This window comes from Plectropomus leopardus, chromosome 11 (genome assembly GCF_026936395.1).
Source record: "Plectropomus leopardus strain MGB_pleo_1.0 chromosome 11, ASM2693639v1, whole genome shotgun sequence".
In the NCBI taxonomy this organism is placed as follows: domain Eukaryota; kingdom Metazoa; phylum Chordata; class Actinopteri; order Perciformes; family Serranidae; genus Plectropomus; species Plectropomus leopardus.
This window is the reverse complement of record NC_142186.1, coordinates 31223040-31242902: the sequence shown is the minus strand read 5'-3', so window position 1 is coordinate 31242902 and position 19863 is coordinate 31223040. Positions and strand designations below refer to the sequence as shown.

Sequence of the window (19863 nt, the reverse complement as noted above, 5' to 3'; positions counted from 1 at the left end):
TCAAAAATTGTTCAGTCAAACTGGCACACATCAGATTTATTATGGCATTATATTAGATTAGATGTTTTACATATTCTCAGTTTGAAGAGTCAGTTCTTCATTTGACACAATGACCTTTCAGCTGTGGTCGCTGCAGTTGGAGACACTTTTTCACAAAACTTAGTACAAAGGCAACATGCAAGGCTGCTCACAGTGACCTTGTTGAACTATACAGTGTGTGTAACAGGGTAAGGCCTGAATTTTATAGGAACCATCATAGAGGCTAGCATGATGTTCATTATTCATTATTCATTGATGCTGAGAGCATACAATTATGTCTTAACATGAATTAAAGAAATACAGCAAGTTTACATCAAATGTGTTTTCTTCAAACTACGAAAAGAGGGGTGCATGGAGAGTTTTAAAGGGATACCTTTTCATTTGTATATCAGTTAGTTAGGTGGTGTTGCCCTGAATTCATGAAGAAAACAATGTTTTTCTCACATGCCTTAATGCAAAACAGTGAACACATTGATTTATTGATTGGGGACAACGTTTAAAAGCAGGAAAATTATATCAAACATCTGTTTACAAACCCTCACACAACTCGTGCAGTATAATCCAAGTCTCATTTATCCAGTCATATGCTCTTCCAAAACACAATTCAATTCAATTCATTTCATTTCAATTCATTCAATTCATTATTTGTCCCAGAGGGCAATTTTTGTTGCAAGTGTAAAAACCTAGTAAAACACATAAAGCACAAACATTATGACACAGCAACAAACAGTTGATGACATTAATCTGTACACAGGGTGACTTGCATCTATGCACATTCAACCTCCACAGGAGCAGATTGATAAATGTCCACCACAACTCCTTGGGGCCAATAATAATTCAGTGAGTGTTAAATGTGACATCTACAACACTTGTGTTTTCATTAAAAAAAACTAAAGTATTGGAGTCTGGCTTTGAGGAGCGCATAGATTCATTTCACTTTCAGTCCAGTTTTAAATAGTAAGCTTTTAGTGAAAATGCAATTGCATGGGAAGTTCTGAGCAAACGAAAACTTGAATTATCTTGCACAAGCTGCATAAGAGTTTGTAAGTGTATATTTTCATATAGTGTTGCTTTTGTTAAAAGTGGTCCCAAATCAATCATTCAATAAATCAATATGTTAACTGCTCTCTGTGGAAGCATGTTAGAAAAGCAAAATTTTCCCTTAAACAATGAGAAACTCAATATGAGTTGACTATGTTCACTAAAAAGTGAGAATAAGTCATGTTTCTAATGCTGGCCTTTTCAAGCATTTTTACTGTCGCAGACAAATATTCAGCGTCAAGTGAAATTATGAGAGAATTATCTCGGTTGATATGTGCACCTGGTTGTTTGGCGTAAGGTGGTCATACGGTGGAAACTGTCTTACATTAGTCTTTTTCTGGTCCTGAAGTTCCAATAAGATTAAACGTTCATAATATTACCATAAGTTCTCCATCTTGGTTCATGCATACAGTATACTGTCAGCATATAACGCCTTATATCTTGTGTTTGCAGAGTTAGATGTTTTTGCGGATACATATGATATGTTTATATGTCATATTTCTTAAAGGGACTTTGGTGTAATATATTCCACCAAGTGCAGGATGGGAATTAATCTGAAAAGAAATGTAGTTGTTGTCTTGGAAATAGTGACCCTGCAAGAACCCCAGTCTTTGCCAAATTGAACAGTGTGTGACTAAAATCTCACATTGTTTTTGTTTTTTGAGCGGATGTCAGACTTTAGTTTTATTAAGCCTTTCCAAAGTCGTCTAGTGTGTGGTATGTGTAAGTTGGCTCAAGTGGCTGTTTTTTGTCAGGTGAATAGAAAATTTGAAATGAAATACCTCCATAAGGCACTAAATAATAGTTTGAGTCTGTACTTTCCAGAGTGTCCGGAAGACAAATTCAACACTCATGGCCAAACCTGTCAAGGATTTAGCAACTTACCGGTGTTAATTTATTTCTCCTTTCTCCCTTTTGTTGTTTGATCATTTCAGACTCTCAAACCAGGCAGTTTTCCATTGAGGCATATTATTAACTGTCAGAGTGAGACACTAATCAGTCGCATCACAAATCATGCCCTACGGCGCTAGTAAATTTGGAAGTGATAATTTATGAATGAAAAAAAAAAGCGAATGGAACAAGAGAGGGAAATCAAGGCAAAGCTGCATTACGTATTAACTCAGCCAGGATTTTATATTTTCCTCGCAGGCAAAGCAACTTCTCTGATGAATTATTCGTTATCAAAACAGATGTTTGCAGCCTGCAGATGAAATGAACAGCTGGACATAGTAAAGGAAAGTTTGCTTCTTTTAGGAAAGAGTTTTCTCCTGATGATTCGCCATGTATGATTGCACATACATAAAGACCGTTTGTGCTGTTTTGCACAAAAAGAAGATTTCTCCATTGTGCTCCCCAATGCTTTCCTCCCGCATTCATCTGTATAGCCGAAAACATGTTGAAGAATACAAATATGCATGAGGAAGAGGATTTTTGCATTTCTTTTATGTACTCACAGGTCTGCACCTTGCTGTGAGTGCACACTTTGAATTAACAATGAATTGATATATATTTACCTTATCAAACTCCTACAGATGAATCCTGATCATTCTGGGTCAGAAAAAGGTTGTGTATTGCACTTTTCATTTTTCAGAAAACACAAAATGCTGCTGGTAGCACAGTCAACTAATCACCTTGAGCTTTTGTGGACTAAACTATCCCTGTGAAGTATTTTTTACCAAAGTCTCTGAGATCAAAAAGGAGGCAGCTGCTTCTGTAGGTAACACCTGGCTTTTGCTGCCCTTTAGACAGTTGCCTAACTCTGCATAATGAACGGACCGGCTGTGGGTCAATACCAGGGCAGGCTGCCAGAGAAATAAGTAAACTCCAAAGCAGAGAAAAGCATCTTCAGAGTGGTAGTTAAGGGAGGCTGTTGGCTGTACTGAGAAAGGTGTCTTTGGACTTTGATTGTCTCTGCAAGCTTGTTTAGAGGAGTGGGCACTGCAGAAAAAGGATTTGTGCCTCATTTTCTTTAGCTTGCTGGAGGAACAATGGGCCTCATGCAAGACACAATATACGAACAAATTTTCTCTTATTTATTCTCTTATCTTGTTTTGTTAGTACCCTCTGATTTTTGGGATTTACTAAGGTTTTTATACTTTTGCTTTTCTCCTAAATAAGAGAAAATTTAACAAGTACCAAGATAATGGAGTTTTCACAGACCACAAATTGTTGTCCAACACAAGGAAAAATAGATTGATATTTGAGGAGCATATAAATGTTGAACATTTTCCACTGGCGAAAAATGAGGGCGAAGTGGACACCGGCGGAGACTGTGACGGAGAATGAGACTGGCGCGGACATTCGGGGACACCGGAGGAGAATGAGAACGGAGAGGACACCAGCGAAGACACCGATGGAGAATGTGCCGAGGATGACAGCAGAGCGGAGGATGAGAGCAGAGCTGACATTCGGAGACATGGAAGGAGGATGACAGCAGAGCAGAAATTCGGAGACACCGGCGGAGGATGAAAGCGGAGCGGACACTGGCAGAGAATGAGAGCGGAGCGGATATTCAGGGACACCAGCGGAGACACCAGCAGGGAATGAGACGTCAGCACGGTTCCAAAAAGACGCTAAATAGTCAGCACATTAGTAGTCCTTTCCTCCCGTCGCCATGGGAACTTTAATGGTCTTGTTCATTTGTTTTTGGACATGGAAATGGTGTTTTATTGCATAACATCCGTAACAGTGTCCCCTAAGCAGTGAAAACATCGATTGAAGGAAAATCTCGTCAATGGCGGGGAAAGAGTTAAAAAAAGAAAAAGAAACGATGGGGGAAACTCTGCTGCTGACATGTTTTGGACTGATCTAGCAGCGCAACAGTTTGACACGCAGCATAATGCAGTCTGTGTAGTACTGGAGGAGCGAAAATGTTATTAGCAGAATTATTGTGAGTCCCATTATCGGGCGATAATTCTCCATCCGATAATTATCGTGTATCCCCAGTAACTAAGTATATTTACTGAAATACTGTACTTAGGTACATATTTGAGGTTACTTTAAAGTTACTTGAGTATTTTAATCTCTGGCCACTTTATGCTTTTATTCCACTTAAGAGGGAAATATTGTACTTTTTACTCCATAACTTTTATAAACTACTTTACAAATTAAGATTTTTTTGTACAAACCTACACTATGAAAATATACAAGTTAAGCTGAAACAATTAGTTGATTATTAGATTATTATTTGGCAACTTTTTATTATATTATGTCAGTCATTTTTCATGCAAAAACATTCAACGGTTCCAGCCTCTCTATGTATATGTACTGGAGTTGACTTCTCCCATATTTTCTCTTACCATATAATTAAAAGAATGTTGCTGCATGAGGCCTAGTGTCATGCATCCTAAAATGAGTGTTAGTAGGCTCTGACAGATTACAGTGGATGAATGAGATAAATACCAACCCAAGCTTGCTTCCAGATTTTAAGAGAAGACAAATACTCTTTGAATTCATCTCAGAATTCAATGCAACTCGGAGGATATAATAGACATAACATTTCACATAACGGTGTGTCAATACCATTTAGTCTTTGTTTGATTCATTACAGGGCATTCGTCCAAAAGAAAAAAATAAAACAGTCCTATTGTAAGTGCCGTTCTTTGTGTTCACCATAAAGCAAATTAAGAATAAGAGAACTCTGTGGAATGAGCTTGATAAAATCTGCAGCCGCGTACAATTCATACATAAATCCAATTGTATCTCAATGACAAATATCTCAAGATCTCCCCATCCCTTTGCACCTACTGGTGTGTGATATTAGTCTGCATCTCCCTTCCACTCTCTTCCCTGGTGATCTGTGTGTGTGTGTGTGTGTGTGTGTGTGTGTGTGTGTGTGTGTGTGTGTGTGTGTGTGTGTGTGTGTGTGTGTGTGTGTGTGTGTGTGTGTGTGTGTGGGGCTTTTCAGTTTGTACTCAACAGCCTTTTAATTGAATATCTGAGCACAGCAGTGTAATGCAGCTTGGGAGGAGAGAGACAGGGGGGCGGAAAGAGGGAGGGAGGAGCTAGAGGAAGAAGAGAGAGGGAGAGAGAAGGAGTGACGACTCTGAGACAATGTAAGAGAGAGAGAGAGGAAGGCTGGTGTTGTCAGGCCAACACCAGCTCCGTGTATCGCTGTCACCTCAAGGCTCTGTGCTGTTCTATGCTGATGCACACAGTCTTCTTCACCCTGGAGTAAGATGTGGCTGTGTGTGTGTGTGTGTGTGTGTGTGTGTGTGTGTGTGTGTGTGTGTGTGTGTGTGTGTGTGTGTGTGTGTGTGTGTGTGTGTGTGTGTGTCTTTGTGTTTGCTCAGCCTCACTCTTCAATACAGACACCCAAGTTTAGTGCTCAGTTCTGTAAGCACATTTGCTTCTAGTATGTCAGCCACATGCACTTCTGATATAAAATATATATTTCAATATGCATCACTTGTTTACATGTTTGTTGTCTTACCTGGTGGTGTTGTGGCATCAGGGAAACTCAGTATGTATGAGCCATGTTTTGTGCAGCAGGTGCAGCACTGTTGGTACAAGTAGTTCTTTGTCATACATGTGTAGGTGGATGTGACAAAGCCACCAATATGTTCATGTTGCCGTGCAGGTTTAACATATGTCCATGCTCAGAGTTTGTGTGTGTGTGTGTGTTTAGGACATACAGAATCCAAAAATGTCTTGTTTGTGATTGATACCTCTTAAATAAACATTATTTGCAAGTTTTGTTGGATAGAACAAACTTCATAACAATCTCAGTGTCCTTAAAACTCCACTGTGTGGTGCATGACATCAGTTAAGATGCACAGGTCCAGCTTTTTTATCTGTTTCCCTGCATAACAACAGACTTAAATGAAATTTGCAGTTGATGTGTGGAAAGACACTATTAATCTGCTGCCTTATTCATTTCCGGCTTGTCTCAGTAATCAGAGGTTAAGCCAAGTTTAGACCAAAGATTCATAACTAGACAAATGTGTTTTAATGCTCATTTATGCTCAGCGTTAGATATGTATACAGAGTCTTTTGTCTGTACTACGTGTTTACTTTGTCCCTATCTGGACACATTTTTCTGAGAGATTATGGGTACGGGTGAAACTAAACAGCACCACTGGAGATTGCAGGGGGTGTGTAGCATATTTTAAGCAAGATAGAGGCATAGGGGACAACCGTAGATTTTAAAAATGCCTCCCGGTTGCAAAGATGGCACCTATTCATTCCAGTGAAATTGCTTGCCTGCTGCATATCCCAAAAAAAGTTTCTAGCCTCCAGGTTTACTTCCCTTGTATGTGGCCCACTGAATTTGCTCAGTTGTGTTTCTCCCGCTGGCCCCGCCTGCAAGTTCCTGCTCGGCTCATTGACTTTACATTGTGATGACATCAAAGATTTTTAAATCGCTTTTTTTATCTTGAGGGACACTTTACAAATATAAAACCACTGTGGCTCAAAATTTCAAGGTGTCCTGTCAACAGTTTTACAGACGTGTCTTTTACAATTTCGGCCTACAGGGAAAATGCTTTTTGGGCTGCAGGGCATTTTTTCTCCTGCAATACGGCAAGTGGCCACTGGGAACAGTTGGCTGCAAGGCTGAGCTGCTTTCTTTGGGGATTCAAGACAACAAAAACTTTTTAAAAAATGGTAAAATGGAATGAATCTGTAAAATAGTGAAAAGAATTCCACGTCCACATGTCGAAATAAAATTGAATTAAAGGCGTCACAGACCAGCGCCATCTACACCGCTTCCTCTGCATGAAAGTATGAAGGCAGCTTGCAAAGTTTTTAACAGACTTACCTATTTTCGTATGTAAAGGGAGTATAAATGAGCCCTTAGAGCGTTGCAGAGAAAAGTTGCAGCGACTGGTGGTGTCACCTGAGACTCAGCCTGTCAAGTCACCAGTGGCTGGTTTTAGAACATAAGTCACCTGTTTCGACAGCCAATAGGCTTGTAGCAAAATCAGCCGTCCAAGTCAGTTACAAACTGTAAGTAGACAGAGTGTTCGCTTGCTGTGGCATTCTCTGACAGCAGGCCTCCATCCCCGAAGAGCCCGAGTCCCTCTCATTTACATTCCTGCGGCTTCTGACACCAATGTTGGTCTCCGTCCTTGCAGTGTATTGTGCTGCATATGTCACACAATCATACTCTTTGACTGATAATCAGCACAGGTTATTTAAATTATTGTAGCGTATTCTTTATGAGTACGATTCGTCTTAGGCTCAAAATGTTCCCGTCTGATACTAGGATTGAAACTGTCGTATGTCACTATCACTATTCTTATTTTAAGATGCTATAGGTTATAAACATCCACAAAATAAACCTGAAAAGCAGGAAGTTACATAGCTGGACTTAGAGTTGTTGTTTTGAAGATGATACGCCGTCTCGTCTAGTCCCATTGTTGTAAACTGGCAAGTTTTCAGAATGTTGCAGACCAGCACATTGCAAGTAGTTTCAAGTTTAAACGCCTCCAGGCATGTATCTTTGGCTTGAACTGTGTTGAAAGGTTTATTTGCACTCAGTATAATGTCAAGCTTTTTTGAAAATACATCATTGTGCCCTCCATGAACTCTTTGAGTTTATGTCTAACAACACAATATAATATCCAGGAAAAAAGCAACTGGATAACAGCCAGGGAATGCATTATTGGTTACTTGACCAAGGCTTAATGCATAAGCAGCACATAACATACAAAAAGCGCAGCCCTGTGTCTGAGCTGATGATGTCCAATCAACTGTCCATGTGCGGAATTACATCACTTCCTTGAGGAGATTGTTCTCTCCAAGACAATTTGGGAAGATTGCTTCCCACAAAGACGTACCTGACGATGGACTTGGCTCCGTTGGATCTGATAGTCACCTCTTCAAATCCTTCCACATCCCCTGGCACAGCAGTAGTTGGCGAGGCTCTGATGATTCACAAATGACTTTGCAATAACTGGATAGCAGAAAACAAGAGCTGCAGAGATGTGATTGTGTGGGTGGTCAGTGCACCATTGGCAGGTGGCAGTATTTTAAAGGTTAAAAATGTGGGCTTTTATTTGGAAATGCTCTGATTCGTAACTGCAGAAAGGCAGAAGAAAAATATGAAATTCAGGGCTAAATAATGAAAAACAGTGACTATTGTTGATGTGATCCTGAGGATGGCTAAAACTGGTCCAGAAATGCCGGCATTTAAAGCAGTATGTTGCAGGAAAATGGCATTAGACTTGATCATACCAATCACCAGTTTAATGGCATTAGAATCAGCCACTGATTTTTATGATTTTTATATATTTTCAACATTTTTACAGCATCGCCCTGCAAAAACCACCCCTTCACCTCACGTCTTGCCCATTTGGTTTTTAAAGTCTAAACTCAGTATTTAAAACATTTCACGACTAACTTATTTCAGAAATAAAAGGCCATTAATTGGAAAAATTGTATATGATGAATTGTGGTTTAATTGTTCACATACTAAAGTCAGATGGCAGCACAGTGGTGCTGTAGTGCACTGTCGCCCCGCAGCCAGAGGGTCCTGGGTTTGAACCCTGGTTGGGTGGGGTTCTGACCTTTGATAGGGAGGCCCTTATGTGCAGCGTTTGTATCATCTCCACGTGTCAGTGTGGGTTTCTCCAGCTTTCTCCTGCAGTCCAAGCACATAGTCAGGTTAACTGGTGACTCTAAACCGGCCGTAGGTGTGAATGTGAGGTGGGAATGGCCGTCTGTCGCTATGTGTCTGTGATTGTCTGCCTACCTGTCCAGGGTGTACCCCACTTTTCCCCCAATGTCAAATTAGCTGTGGAGACCCAAACCATTTTGTGTAAAAGGCTTTAAATGAGTTTATTTCTGCTGTAAAGTAAGCCACTTTAACATGGGGTTTTATGGTCTAAACATTGTTTTGGCACCAGCCTCAAGTGGCCATTCAAGGAACTGCAGTTTTTGGTACTTTCGCATTGGTTTCATTTTTCAGCCTCAGAGGTTGTCGCTTTTCAAACTGTTTTCTATGTAGATTATGCTTCACTTAACATGACAAAAACAGACTTCTGCTTTTAAGATGGTCATTTTAACATGGGGGTCAATGGGGATTTACTCTGTTTTGGAGCCAGCCTCAAGTGGCCATTTGATGAAAACTACAGTTTTTGGCACGTTCACACTGGCTTCATAGTTCAGCCTCTGCGGTTGCTGCTTGATCTAGATTGAAATACCTTAACCACTTTCGGATATGTTCAGACCTACCAGTTAGAAAAGCTACAAACAGTGTTCTTGACATCAGTGTGTTGTAGTCATGATGGATTGAGCAGTGAAAACTGTCTGAATGCCATTTTTTAAAATTTGCCTTAAGCTGTCAGGTAATATTTTAGTGACTAGCAATTTTTATTAGTTATTTGTTACATAGACTTTACAACTCTGACTGCTGCCTAATCAATCCGAAAGTTCCCACTGGCATAATAAAGGTTAAAATGAAAACATACTCATGCTCACATGCCAGTGCATCCCACATTGGCATCCTCTACACCTCATCGTCATCCTGCTTTGGCATTAGGCCCAGCCAGGTGGCAGTGTGCACATGCCTAGGCCTGTCCTCCTTGCTCAACCATCCATCATCCCGTCACAAAATACAAGACTTTCTCTGTGGCACTTCTGACAATGCAACACCCGGCCCCCTCCCATCTTGCCATTTTCTCCTCCAGCCCTTCAGGGGTCTGGCTGTCACAGTGTGTTTCCTGTTACAACTCTTCTGGATCCTTCCTCAGCTGTCAGCCCCAACATCCCGTTATCGTCGCGTCTGAAACATGGAGGCTGACACAAGCTGGTGTCTGCTCTGCAGTGGTTCCACTGGAGATGGAGCTGATGGGACTTGGTCAGGGTCTGGTACGCAGACAGGCAGCGTGAGATCATTTTCGTCACATGTTTTATGACCTGTGTTGAAATCACTGGTTCCTTGGCAGTTGCACTCTTGGTTGTTAGTGGATGACTGATGGGGTCTGAGAGAAGATATCTTAAACAAATTATACTAAATTAATTATTCTTGTGAAATAATGACTCTTGGCAGCCGTGGCACCTGTTAAGGGTTGCTGAGGAGGCTGCAGCTCCCCCTGCTGGCCAGAGAGAGACCAGTGGAAATAGCATTTTACCCTTTACCTCTGATTTAATTTATTTATTTTTTTTAAGAATTTCTGCTTATGGACTTATGGTGCAATATTCAGCTGTGTTTGAGCATGGAACATAATACAATTAAAGGATAAACATATGGGGTTTTTTTTCTAGTAAAGTATCCTGATGTGAGTGTGCCTTTACCTCAGCTCAACATTTAAAAGAGCTGCTGAATGTAACTGGACATAGCAAATGAATGAGAAGCAGCATATTCTGAGCTTTAAATAGTCAAACTAATTAATAGGCTGTATAGAATTAAGCATAGAGAGAGGCTGCATATTTTCTGTACATCCCCAGGCATATTTGTGCAGAACTTACACTATTTTTTTAAAGAACAAATCAGCCTTTGGTGTCATGGCAATTACTATGTGTATTACCCAGAAATATATGACATGACAGAAGAGCAAGAGACCTCTCGAATCTCTCACAGAGACAAAATGAGCCTCTTATAATGCTATCATTTCTGATAATTCCATTTAAATACGCAAAAGAACAAATAGTTAAACCCTGCAGTCTGCACAGCTGGACTTCCTCTGGTCTAAATGGTGTGAAATTTTCATTGGAAAGAAGCAAGCACCCTGCAGCTCTGAGTCTACAGTGGAGAATGGACTCAGATCCATGCTAAAGAATCATGTTAACAAGATACTAAACCTTTGAACACAGTCATAATGTGATACCTAATTCAATTTCAGGTGTGCGTGCAGGGTCAAGTTCAGCAGAGCTCATACACTCAAAGTTTGCAAAGCAGGACGAGCCCATTAAAAAGAAAATCCCATTCGAAAGTTTTCTTCTTTTGATATTCTTTATGATCCTTCATATTGAAACACATGAGTCTCCTGTAATAATACTATAGATGTATGGCCTTTAGTTTGAATCATTCAAACTTTGTTTTCAGAAGTTATGGTTTGTTCATGGCAGACGATCCTAAATACTACAGCATCCATGAGCCTCAGCCATCATTGCCAAGAGAAAAAGTCTTTAGTTCAGTTATGGACATTTCTTACAGAAATGCTCCTTGGGAGTCTTCTTTTCTCCTCTGTCAAATACCACTGCATGTCAGTGGACTTTCACGTCTATATATGATGTACCAGGTACCCTCCTGCATCTGTTGTTGACATTCCAGGAAAGTATTTTAATTTACACTTGTAATATGCATTGTGTCTTTTCAAAAGACGTTTATGTCAGAAAAATGCTCAGTTTTTACTAGGGCTGTACCCGACTCAGAACTATGCCAGTCGAATCGGATTTGGCTCGTCAGTATGAATATTCAACGATTTGTTTTGTTTTCCATACAGAGTTTTAAAGTCTGAACCTGCTCTGTGGGACATTCATTGTGAAAGCAGCATTCATGTCATATATTAAACAAGGTAACTGCACTAATGACAGGTAGCAAATGTGCAAAAACATTTTTTGCTTACACTTAATATAAAAAAGCCAAAGACTGTATCCTATTAACTTACTTTGAACTGTAAATTCACCATTTCTCCATGTTACAGTGCAGTCTCTTTCTTCCTCAGTGCCGCTGTAGCATGTCCGCAGCTGCAAAAAAGCAGCATGAAAGTCAAGAGCACTCACTGCACAGCAAAATCTGGGGATCAAAACATCCCCTGAAGTACACTGCTGAGAAAAAAATGAAACAATTTCAGCTGGCTGAGGAGCTCCAACTGATGGTTCGAGCCTTCAACTTTCAAGGGGGTAGCCTTAGTTTTTGCATTTATTTGAATGTGTAGCAAAAGCATGTGGTTAGGTTTAGTAAAAAAAAAACATCATGATTTGGCTCAACATTCCCACAGGAAGCAAATAGCGACTTCCAGGTGAAAGTCTGGGGTTTGTTGGACCAATCCACTTGTGACATACTGACGCAAACCTGTTGTGTATAATGGTGCTGCGAAAGGCGCCTCTTTGCATTGGTTTCTCATGCAGCCATCACTGACTAAGCAGCGGTATTTGACAAATTGGGAGTGACAATAGGCTTTAGTAATTTTTTTTGTTTTATGCCAGCCTCACACCAAATGACTTTTCAGGTGATCTCACCATTGTAAGCAAAATTTTCAATGTTGGAATATAAATCATATGCTGTGAAGAGGTCATAAAACTCAGTCTTTTTTGTGTCGATGTAAAAAACAAACACGTTTAATATTATACGTTTTTAGTCTGCATGCAAATAGTGATGTTCAGTGGGTGAAAACTGTCAATGTGCTTTCTCCAACAGAAAGCGGCAAACTCGATAGACAGTTAACATGGATGGGACCCAGGGAGAACATGAATACATCTCTGTTATAGTCTGTGGATATAAACTGTGACTTATGACACATTGCCTTTAGATGTGAGAGGGTGTCAGACTTTGGTCCTTTCAAAGTCTTCATGTTCAGCCTATGGAAAGCATAAATCTGCAGGGAGGCAAATAAGCACATTTCCCAGAGAGTTTTATGTATACAGTTTTGCGCCTTTTACTTCTGATCAAAGAACCAGCTATTTTTTTAGCACAGTTGTTCAACATTTATATTGATGATTCATGCCCATCTAAGCCTTGGGAGTGCTCCAACTGCCAGTCACCTCATATTGTGTTTATGCAAAAAATGAAGGTACTTTTATTTCCAGATGCCTATAATAAATCCTTCCACTCCGCTGCCCTATGATTTGCTCAAGATCACTTCAGCAGGGTGGATGTTTTTCATGCACCTTTTGCCGCTGATCCAAAAGCCTTTTGCAGTGTCTTTCCATGCATACTGAGAATTACAGCAGCATAACAGTACGATTAATGCTTATGGGACAGGTTTACTTGCTTACATATGGATTACATGGGTTTGAATTTATGCATGTACAGGAGCTGCGTAAGCTTCCAAATTAACTGTTGGTTTTAAGCAGATTGCGCATGTAGCAACTGAAAAAGTGTGAGAAAGGAGTACGTGAGCAAAATCTGCAGAGACTGAACGCAGCATAAGAGGAGGAAGAAGCAAGAAGGAGAAGAAGCGACAGATGAGAGGAGAGGACAGAGGGAACAGGCGGAAGAGAGGAAAAGATTACTACCATAGTACATCAGGCTTAGCTTCACATCCTTAATGGTAACCATGGAAATAATTATAGAGCAGACAGACAGGCTGTGTTGGAGAGAGAGGGAGTGAGAGCTACAGAGAAAGGGAGGGAGAGGGAAAGACAACGGGAGAGTAGGAGAGAAAGAAAACCGTGGGGGGTTAAGCAGCTGAAATGTTTGTTGAAATCCCTAAACCCTGTTTCTGCAGTCTCTGGTGACTGGAAACTATTTGAAGATGGCATGATCAGGGATATGTTGGAGGTTAAAGGTATAGTTCAGATTTTTTGAAGTGGGGCTGTACTTATCCATAGACAGAAGATGTCAGGCAGCACACCCCCAGTTTGGACAGGCATGCTGGTATTAGACATGCAAGCTAAGCAATCTACTGCTGTGGAGAGGTCAGCAATAATTTTCTCTCAAACACATGTGAAGAAGGCACTTACAACAACAACAACAGCTAGAAATTAGTAAAAACTAAATGAAAATTACCTGAAAATTTGTATAAAAAAGAAAAAAGCTTTCTTTTTTATACAAAAAAAGAAAGAGTAGGAAGTAGAAAGAGTAGGAAGAAAAAAATAGAAAGTCAAAAAACAAAAATGGCAAAAAAGACCTGGAAAAAGATCTTAAAAACTATAAATATATATAAATATATAAATATGGTGTAAATGGAGAACTGAGGCATCTCACAGCTTCCCCACCAGAGAAGACTTTCTGACATTAAGGTAAAGCACTGACAATACTCTCAACATAGCGTACGTCTAAACTAATATTAATTTTTTTTAGGACTGTTTCAGGCAGCTAAAATATGTTTTGTTGCTGACCCCCATCCACAGCAGTAGATTGCTTAACTTTCATGTTGGACTCCAGCCTGCTTCTCCAAACTGGGAGCGTGCCCACTGACATCTACCATATGTAACATCCTGAATATAAATAAGTGCCCCTTACAACCCCACTTTAAAAAATACAAACTACATCTTTAAACCCTTGTAAAATCAGTTTAACCACATTTATGCAATAGCTGCAGAATATCATCTTTTGAGCTTTGATATGAGACTAAATAATGATGGGGTAACATTAGATGGGAAAAAGCATGAATGAAGATAACCACCACTTGCACGGAGGTCACATTATTGTAATCCATCTCTTCATTTTACCAGCGATATGGGGCTCTGGTGCATTAAATACAGAAAGTGACATAATACAACGCTACTTTTAAAAAAGTTGCTTCAAACCCACAGTTGTCATGGAAACAGATCTAAGATACCCTTTACCCCTCTGGAAGTGCTGATTGCTTATCATTGCTGAAAGCCCAATCAATGGTGATGTCTTTAAAGACTGGCATTAAAAAGTACTTCATGTCACTTGCATCATTTATACAAAGTCAGATACTCTGAAATGTTGAAGTGCTCGGCTGATTTACATAATTGGATGTAATGGCTGGCTGCTTGTCATATGGATTTCTGAGCAGTATTTATATATTCCTATGGAGCGTCATGTGAACTCGTGGGAAATTAGCAGGTATCATGCAAGGCTCGGGTATAGAATTTTTTAATTTTGATGGGTCATGATTTGCCTGTGGGTGTGTTTGTGTATGTGTGTGTAACAGCATGGGCAGGTGGTACACTCTGGGCTTTGTAGATGTTTATTGTGTAGGTAATGACATGCTTGCATGCTTCCCACACATTTGCCCCTGGCTCTGAACTTCACACTGTGCTGTGTGTGTGTGTGTGTGTGTGTGTGTGTGTGTGTGTGTGTGTGTGTGTGTGTATGTATGTATGTGTGTATGTGTGTGTTTGTGTGTGTGTGTATGTGTGTGTGTCAGCAGAAGGTGAAAGTGAAACAGAAACGGGAGAGCAAAGGGAAATGGAAGAGAGGATGGAGGAGGAAAAATAAAAGTGATGAGGGCTTCTTGCCCAGTTTAAAATCACTCCAGGTCCCAATAGGGATCCAGCCAGCCCCACCCCTTCTCTCTCTCTGTCTCTCTCCTTCTTACACACTACTGGAAATACAGAGAGAGAGGGAGAGAGAGTGAAGCGCAGGGCATCAGTGCTCTGCTGCTCCCTCCCTAAACTGTACTGCTGTCCACCTGTGCAGGATTATCTCCGTCCAGGCAGCAGACAGGAGACACTACAACATCCATCGCTTGCCAGGCGGATTACTTGAGGATGAACCGCCGTTTGGTGAAAAGGAAGACGAAGGACTAAGTTGCCATTATCGCCTCGTTCTTTTTCCCTCTTGTGCTGCCTGTCAGCTCCTGGCACACGTTCAGTTTTGAGCCATTGCAGTTTTTAGACTACTTTATTCTGTGGCGTCTGCTTGTTTCTTGACCACTTCGGTTTTCTCTCTCTCTCTCTTTGCACAAAGCTCTGTGAATTTGGTGCCTGTCCACACATTTCCGTCTGCATTGGAAATTAAAGCTTTCATTTTTTTCCGGCTTGCTCGCTGACTGCCCCACTGAAGGGGGTCCGATCGGGACAGGAAAAGAAAAGGCGCAGTGGAGAGCGGAGCGGAGCGCGTCTTCGAAGCCTCCTACATTGGCGCACATACAGAGAGGGGGACCGACTGCGCAGCGCACCGCTCCTTCACGCACACATGGCACACGCTCACACAAACGTGCACACACACGCGCACGAATGCACATCCATACACGCAGCTTCCCCCCCTCCCTCTGCGTGCACGCTTGCTTCTGAATACAATTAAGCACCAGAGTTTTCTCTTGAGTCCACAGCAGGAACGCGTCCACCCATCCATCCTTGGCAAGTTCATTTTTTTGGCATGCACAAGGCGGACACCCACTAAGGAAACCATCGCAGAAACATTCCCATCTAAAAGATGAGAGAAATTGGCCACAGCGGATCTTCCGTCGGTCACCGGAATTGCGAGTGCAGGGTCGGGGCGGAGGGCACCGGGGAGAGAGGACAGGGAGAGGCCGGGGAGGAGGAGCTCTCAGCCGGACTGCCCGCCGCGGAACAGCCGCTGCTGCCGGTGCTCAAGAAGCAGGCTGCTGCTGCCGGGGGGAGGCGGGGGGAGGATGAACAGTGCCTCAGTGTGAAATTATAACACTCAGCTGGCTTTGGGAGTGTTTGTTTTTCTGTCGTTTTACTTCTCACTAATTAGTCTGAAGATGCGAGATAACGAACAGTGGCCTACTTAATAACTGTCATCCTGTACTCTTATCAACGTGGCACTTTTGGGTCACCTTAAAGGTAAATTCAGCACTTTGGAGAAGTAAAGGCCTGCAGTTGCGAATTTACCTGTGCAGTACTCTTTGGAAGGACATCCTCCCTCCTACAGGCCACTCACAACTTTGTGTGATGATTACTTTTTCTTGATAGTGTTTGTAGTTGATAAGTGAGATCTACCCAAGAGAAAACTCATAATCATATTCCTATAATCTTTGTATAGGGACTTCTAGTATGTCTGTGGTGCTCAGTAGTGAGTTTATAGTCACCATATTGCACTTGATGGTATTTTTTATCTCTTAAATATTACAAGGCTATAATATTTCTTTAGGGTATTATATATGAATATATAGTTTATAGTTTTCTGTGATATTTGTATAGTATTGTTATTTATTATAAGACCAGTATAGTTCTTTTTATATTATACCTTAAGGATTCACTTACTCTAAGAAATATCCAGATACCTTGAAGGAGCCCTGTTTCCAGGTGCCTTGGTAGTGGAGGCTAGCGGTTTATCATTTATTCATATACCTATTTGTCTATGAAATATTTAAAGGTCATGAATTGATTTAGGGCCAACATTCACCCAATTGCAACATGAAAGTGTTTTGTTGTTTTGGGCTTTTGTAGTTGAGTCGATTTCACTCGCTTTGCTTTAGTTAGTCTTGATCCTTTCTTGTTTTTTGGCTTATTTGACAGCTGGCTATTTTTAGCAATACTTCTCTGTCTGGAACTTGAACACGGCCTTATAAACCCCTCCAGAGGACGGTCACCTGCTTATCAGACAGTCAGACAAACGCATGTGTGTCATGACACTTGTTGGCAGGTGCCGTTTGCAGATACACCAACACGCTCAGTTATTTATAGACGTTAATATCACTGTGTGCTTTCGGAGTATCGATTCAGAACAAGTGTCGATGCTCGGTGGAATGTAACGCAAACTACGGAGCTGCTGCAGTTTCAAACAGACACCGACGCTCAGTGGAATACAGGCTGAAGTCAGTGAATGCATCTCCAGTTTTAGCTGGCATCAGCTTACTGTGGGGGTCACATAGACTGGAAACCAAGAGATATTGTCCCTAGAAGTCTGGACACAAAGCACAACAAGCCCCACCTGATCTAGGTAGGATATGTTTGTCTTATTATTTAACTTCTGTTACCCTAAAATTCATATGTATGTCAGTCCAACTCATCATATCATCTGATGCAGGCATACGTTTGATTCTAAGGTGAAAAATTGCACATAATTTTGTTTCTCATTATAGAAATACACATTATCTCCTCTAAAACTGCAGTTTTGTAATTACAGGATTGAAAATTACACTGACTGGTAATGTTTAACAGTGAGTGTGCCTTTCATACCATGTCTTCTCAGTGGGCGTATCAATTATGCTAATGCCAGATATCTAATTTTGGGGATATATCCTTTTAATTGCTATTAAATACTGCATAAAAAGCAGTTTCCAAGTACATGCATGCAGTAAAAATACTGTTAATCCTCACCTGATTTGCACCCATCTCTTGTGCAATGACATCACTTTTTTCTGTGTGTTTCTGTTGGTTTGTCGTCAAGCTCAGGAGCACAAATAGTCCACTGCGTACCATCTGCTGTTTCCTCACATTGCAATGTGATATTCAAGCAAAAACTGCATAAAGCAAGAATCATGTTGCTCCTTCAATGCTGGGCAATCAAGTCATTTTTTTGAGTGTTAAAACAACTCTTTCCCAAAACTAAAAGCAAAAAAAAAAGACTTCATAATTGCAACACCTGTTATGTGCCACTTTGAGCATCTCTAAGTAGCTCTGGTGAGGTGCAAGAGCACTGTTTGGTTTTCAGGGTTTAAGTGTCTGTTGGCTTCTGATGTCTTTGTGTTGCACTGTGGGGAGAAGCACATGTACAGTAAATAATGTACTGTGACAAGCATTAGCTCGGTAAATGAGATCAGACTGTGCTCTCTTCTCTTTGCTCTAAAAATCAAATAATTCCCAACGTGAAACACAAGCTTGATCCAAAATTAGACCTTTCATGTCTTTGTGTTAAAGCTGCAGTAGGTGCATTTTTGTAGAGAAGCAGAGACTCGGTCGTTGCTCTCCCCTCCCTTCACTTCACGCCAAGGCAAAAGAAATCGACAGGCGGATGATTGACAGTTCAGAAATGAAGCTCCGCTGCTCAGATGCCTCACAATATTGACACTGACAGCAAATAGCAGAGAAATGGCACTATCACTATTACCAAAATTCTGACATTATCTTACTTATTTCTCTTAACCCAGCATGACAATAACTTTCGCCTGATTCAAGCAAAATGTCAGCTTCTAAAAATCTACCCATTACCGCTTTAGTATCATACAAATACTCATTTTCTACAAAGGCAGAAAAAAATAACTTGTTTTCTACTAGTGGCTTGTGAAATTCAAAAACCATTTTGCCAGGCAAATCGGCTTTGGGAACACAAAGGATTGTCCAGAATTTTGGTTGTCTGCCAACTTGTCTCCTACTGTTCATGTAGAGGGGAGAAACTTGTGATCAGCAGTCAAAATGTATCATGATCGGGCTGCTCTGGCTGGTGCTTCTTTCTCACACTGTGTCATTTATTGAGTTTTCACTTACAGTAGCTGATATTTGAAAGCCCTGTCATTTACATTTGAGTATTATTGTGGTTTTTGTGTTTTTGCACTTTGAGCTGTTGTGTGATGTTCACACGAGAGGTAACTTGACTTATTTATGTTACAATTAGTTTATTTCTATTCTAGACCAGTCTTATACGGTTCTTTTGGTGAGGATTTGCATGGCTTGATTAGTCATTATTAATCATTTGACGGGGTACTCCAGCGGGGTGTGAGAAACACATTTTAAAAAAGATTGGCCAAAATTGTAGCAGCAGGGGGAAGCATATCCAGACTATTAGTTCCTACTATAATGACATCAAGTCTGGGCCAGCCTGTGGTTTATTGACTTCTGTTATTCAGTATATTCATTTATGGGGATTTTTGTCGGCCTTTCAGAGAAAAATAAAGTCTGTTCCCTGAGGATTTACTTCACATAGTGTAAGACGAATTAGCAAAGGTTGAAATCTCATGATGTAAAACAGACAAAAGAAGAAAACTACAGCCCCATGAAAATGCACAGGTGCAACAGTGTGTGCTAGGCACCTTCTGTTCCTGTTCGCTTTATTTGTGGTAGCTCAGGCAGAAGCACCCCAAAATGCCAGTGCTGTGCTGCCCGCTAATTCTTTTTTTTTCTTAGGATGGAAAAGGCATGACCGACCATATACTCTCAGATTATCAGGGTAAGCCAATCAGTGGCCTTCCCCATCCTAAGAAAGAAAGACTCTCACTCTGTGCTGTGTCATAGTCTGTCCCCGTGTCTAATGTTGATAAACCTGCCTCCATGGCTAGGAATCAAAGGTTTACGGCTTGCCATATTTCAGCATATATAAAGTACCCCAAGGATGATGTTTTTCTGTAGGGCCGA

The 19863-nt window shown here is 40.9% G+C and overlaps 1 protein-coding gene across 15 annotated transcripts in view; it reads left to right on the top strand.

The window, feature by feature from the left end:
- The window catches only part of syngap1b (synaptic Ras GTPase activating protein 1b), a 187051-nt gene that overhangs the window by 90305 nt on the left and 76883 nt on the right, over positions 1-19863 (top strand). The window contains exons 1-2 of one of the 15 annotated variants that reach the window (XM_088084627.1): positions 15260-16413; positions 17089-17512. The exons of 13 other annotated variants lie outside the window; for them this stretch is intronic. The gene's annotated coding sequence lies outside the window, so the exon portion shown is untranslated. Of the gene's footprint in view, positions 1-15259; positions 17513-19863 lie in introns of those variants that run through there. One more of the 15 variants, XM_088084629.1, reaches the window with a different exon arrangement.